Below are 5,416 nucleotides of genomic sequence, written 5' to 3'. Positions count from 1 at the left end.
CCCTTAGACTGTAAACTCAATATGGGACAGGGACTATAATCAACTTGATTACCTTTCATCCACCCCACTGATTAGTACATAGTAAAAACTTAGCATGTGTAGATGTATAAGTTGTTGTGTCTAACCTGATTAACTTGTATATCTACCCCAGGGCTTAGAATGGTGCTTGGCATATAATAAGTGCTTAGCAAGTACCAAAATTATTATTCAACATTTAGAACAGTGCTGACACATAGTAAAGCGCTTAAAAATACCCGTATTATTAAATGTATTAAATTATGACAATCCCTGATCAACACTATGTTTACATTGTCTTTTCTCCATTAAACAGATGCAGATACAGGCCAATCACAATCAATCACATTTGTGGAGCCCTGGTCAATTCAAATTAAGTAATGTAACTTGCTCAAGGAAGGTCCCAAGATAGGTCATTGATGGAGCTGGAATTCAAAGCTGCATTTCCTTAATGTCTAGTCCTGTGATCTTTTGTTCTCATATTTAGTCAGATTTAATTAAGATATATGGATAACCAAGGGAGTATCTTGGCAGAACTTTATGAGGACAGGATTTGGTTAAATGTTTGTGTATACTCGTCTTGGGAAGTGTATAGATACTGTGGAGCTAAGTAAGCGAAAAAAATGGAGCTTGTATGTGAATGCGCCCAATTGCATCAGACTTGAGGCCTAATCATAAAAATTTTCATTATTCAGATAGTTATGGATTTTATCACATACTATGTGGTAAACACCAGGACAGATGCATGGATCAGATATAATCCTTGCTTATATGGGACTTAAAATTTATCTTATTCCTATCTTACAGGTGAGAAAACTGAGGCTTGAAGAGGTTTCGTAATTTGTCCAAGGTTACCCAGACCAGTGGCAGAACTGGGCCTCAAATCCAGGTCTCCTGACTTACAGTTCTGTGCTCTTTCCACTAGGCAATGTTTGTTTTACATTTAATTCGTTCACTGATTATATAGTTCTTAGAATTTTTCTTAGGAAACTTTTCTTAAACCAGGGAAAAATATTTAAAATCTCCAAACACCATTTTTGAAAGGGGGAGTACATATTCCCCAGGGTTGTCATGAATAAGTTATTCAGTTGAAGAGAAATGTGATATGCCACCCAAACCTTGAAACTCCTCCAAAACTAGACAGTTAGGAGAAAAAAACTATTAAAATTATGCAATGTCCTTGTAGTCAATTATACAAAATTATATTGTTTTAAGATAAATTATTCACCATGGTTTGAATTCTTATAACTAAGACTTCTTCTTAAACGTTTCAGAGTTAAACTGAATTGACTGTTCTTACAAGCAGATTACACTGGATTGAGATGTTAAAAAATGAAATTCTACTGTATATTATAATTTAAAATGCTGTACTGGAATCACAAACCACAAGGATCTAACTAAATACATTAAATGAAATGCAGAAATGAAGCAATTAATGAGTAACAACAAAAAACTTGTTCAGAAATGTTACTTCTTTCATAATTAGAAAGGTTGTTTCAATTAACCACATTCATTTCATAACAGTGTAAAATGGCCTTCCTGGTTATCCTAGGATGATTCAGATATAATCTCAGTTCTCCCTATTTAATGTAGGAAGGTATGAAAACAAATGATAATTAGCTATTCTACAATACTTGTAAATTTAACTAGGACCTCTTTTTCTGTATCTATGGCTGTTCATTTTCAAAGATGGCACTTATAATGATGAGATTCTATTCCTTAGTGCAAATGAGGTTGAAAAGGCCAATGGTGGGAGCAACAGTTTTGGAGGCTGCCCCTTGGTATCCTGGACTGTATGAAGTCCTAATTGTTACTGGCCTCCCTGCCTCTTGTCTCTCCCCACTCCAGTCCATACTTCATTCTGCTATCCTGATAATTTTTATAAAAAACTACTCAACCTATGTCTCCCCATTACTTAAGCACCTCTAGTGGTTGACCATCACCCTCTGCAACAAACAACTCCTTACCATCACTTTTAAAACATTTAATTAGCTGGCTGAATTCCCACTGTATGCAATGTACGCTATGTAGCCCATACACTTCTCTTCCCTAACGACAACCTACTTATTCGCCTTAGTCCTGGTCCCTCTGACCATCACTGAGCCCTTGGGCACTTCCTCCTTCTGGCCTGGAACTCCTTTCCTTTCACATAAGATTGACCACACTCCCCACTTCCAAGAACTTATTAAAATCACTTCTCCTTCAAGAAGCCCATCATTTCCCTTATTCCCTCTTTCTTCTGTATCTTCTGTATCACCTACGTTGCCAACTTGTACTTCATAAGCGCTTAGTACAGTGCTCTGCAAACAGTAAGCGCTCAATAAATGCGATTGATTGATTGATTGATTGACCTAGGCACTTGGATTTGTACCTGATAAGCACATGATATTCAAATCATTCATTCAATCATATTTATTGATTGCTTACTGTGTGCAGAACACTGTACTAAGCACTTGGAAAGTACAATTCAGCAATAGAGACAATCCCTGCCCACAAGGGGCCTCATCCTCAGTCATACAGCGATTATGCACATATCCATCCATAGTTTAATTTCTGTATACCCCTCCAGACTGTAAGCTTATTGTGGGCAGGCAAAATAGCTATCAACTGTGTTGTATTTTCCCAAGTGCTCAGTAGAGTGTTTCACAAACAGTAAGCACTCAACAAATACAAGTGATTGATTAATATTGCCTGTCCAGTGTATCTGTTTGCTGTAAAGGTCTCCCAATGGTCCTCTTCTACCATGGGCTTGAAACTGTGCTTCACTGTTTCAGTAATTTGTTATTAATTCCGGCTTGTGTGCATATCCCATTTCATTTTAATCTAGCAAAATAGGATGCAGTGGGAGCCTGTAAACTCATCCCCTAGATTGTAAGCCCCTTGTGGACAGGAAATGGGTACTAACTCTATTGCATTTTACTCTTCCAAGCATTCAGTATGGTTCTTGGAACACAGTAAATTTTCAGTAAATTCCTTTGATTGAATAGTTTGCCCTAGGTTGATAGGGGAGATGTAGAGAAATAATGAGAAATGGAGAAGTAAGGAGATAGGAAAAGAGTCAGAGAGATAATTTTTGAGTTCTGATATGTTTTGGATCTAACTACATCCCTATTGCATTGTACATAAATGTTAAGTGTAAAGGTATTCAAAAGTATATTGCATTACATAAGCATTAAAGAATAAAAATGTGTCAAATTTATACACTTTTCCAAAAAAACACAAATGCATTTCTCATTTATTAGTACTATAATAATATAATATTACATTATAAATGTAAATATATTCTGGAAATATTTAAGTATACAAAATGAGCTACAAAGTGAATTTTACAGCATTCATAACATTTCCAATAGCCACACTTGAAAATTATTCTATTTTTTTCCAAAGTTGAATATGTATGCATATGGGTGTTTATTTCTGACCTTTTTCAGTAGCACAAACATAATCTTTAATGATAATTTATTGTGAAAAGTGTAATTTTCTTAGTGTGAGTGCATCAGGATAAAGCAGAGAAAGCAGATGCTATGATCGCCCCTTTTACAAATGCTTGAGAGGAATTTTAATAGCATTTACGGAGGGCCAGTTGCAGGCAAGCAGTTTATTTAACATGGAAAAAAATACAAAGTCAGGAATTAGAAACATCCCTGGTACCAGTGGCAGCTCCAGGGTAATGTGCACCATGGTTTCATGTGTATGAACTACTCCTATTGTCTCTACCCTGTCTACAATTTATGTTTTCTTAATGTCTATTCTCACCAAGCTTATGAGCCCCTTCTGGGACAAGTATCATGTCTGAATTCACTTATTTGTTTGCACCTTTGTGTTTAATTTAATGATCATTCCATAGCAGGCACTTAATAAATATTATGACAAAATTAAAGCTAGTAATATTTTAATGATTAAAGCTATTAATATTCTTTGCTTTTTCTGGTGTCTTATTTTGAAAAAAATATATCACGCTAACAAAGTGGCAGATGATTTTCCTTTTCAAGATAAACTTATGATCAGTTAAAAAAAAGTTTGGCATTTATCTTTTTCTGGATACTTGACAGAAGAGAGCAATGAAGTCCAGAGCACCAAAGAAGAATATTCCACAAGATTAAGTAAGGGAAGCTGATGATGATACCATACGACGCTTTTGAAACTGTGACTGCACAGGTAAAGCAGCATGAAGCACAGTGGTCTAGTGGAAAGAGCACAGGCCTGGGAGCCAATGGGCCTGGGTTCTAATCCCAGCTCTGCCAATTTAACTTCTCTCTTCCTCAATTAGACCTATAAAATAGGGATTAAGAGTGTGAGCCCTATGTGGGAAAGGGACTGCGGCCAACCTGATTATCTTGTATCTATTCTAGTGCTTAGTACTGTGTCTGCGCACATAGTAAGTGCTTACAAATATCATAAAAAAGCAAAAGTCAAGAAAGATGCCTCTCTTTGCAAAGAAGAGAGACAATTTTGCTGCAGTGTTTTTAAATTGAAAGCTACTATTCTCAAAGTTTCTAGGAATTGCATTTTAGTGTAAGAAACTAAATACTTAGGACCAATAAATTCTTTTAGATGAGGTTAAATGGCATTTAATTTTGGAACAAAATTCTCAAGTCATGAGTTGATATTGATATATGCTAGAGTTAATCACCAAAACCCCCCCAAAACTTTAGATGCTGTAGATAATGACTGATATTAGCATATCTAAAATTCAAATCTCTGAAGGAAACATTCTGCCTACATTTGGTTAATCTTCCAAAGGCTGTTCTTTTCACCTAAAGAATCATTTCAGTTAAAGGGTTAAAGGGTTCTTTATGGCAATGGGAATTAGTATGAGATGTCCCAAAGACAGAGCCTTTCCAAACTCTGCTAGACAACTCTGACATTATAAAATATGTGACAAAATTCAATTAAATATTGGAAATCATCCAAATAAAACCATGTACCTTCAGAAGAACCAGCAAAATTTAGACAAACATATTTCTACTTAACTATGCTGCTGCAGGTAGATTTAAATTTCCATAGGTAAACAGAAACAGGTGCACAAATTTTACTACCTTGTGAATTTTTCTTGAAAACATCATTTTTCTAAATATATGAGATCAATTAACCTTAGAAATGGTGAGAAGGAATTTGATTCATCTTCTTCCAAGAAAATTGGTAAAATTTTCTTTTGGTAACTAAGTGTCACGTGAATTAACAGTACTCTGTATGAAGTTAAGTCAAAAGACTTTAGTTTTCCAAGAATGCTATGTTGGTTGGTTTCATAAGATTGCCAAAGCGATTAAGATATCTATGGGTGGTTTGAAGTTGATGTTGATCACTGATGACTCAAACTTAATAAAATTGCACTATTCTTTGCCTGAATGGATTCTAAGTGAATCAACCACTCAGGAGGACTATTGCACAGATATTTAAA

Source organism: Tachyglossus aculeatus, chromosome 1 (genome assembly GCF_015852505.1).
Source record: "Tachyglossus aculeatus isolate mTacAcu1 chromosome 1, mTacAcu1.pri, whole genome shotgun sequence".
NCBI lineage: Eukaryota > Metazoa > Chordata > Mammalia > Monotremata > Tachyglossidae > Tachyglossus > Tachyglossus aculeatus.
The sequence above is the reverse complement of the archived record's forward strand: the minus strand, read 5'-3'. Positions refer to the sequence as shown.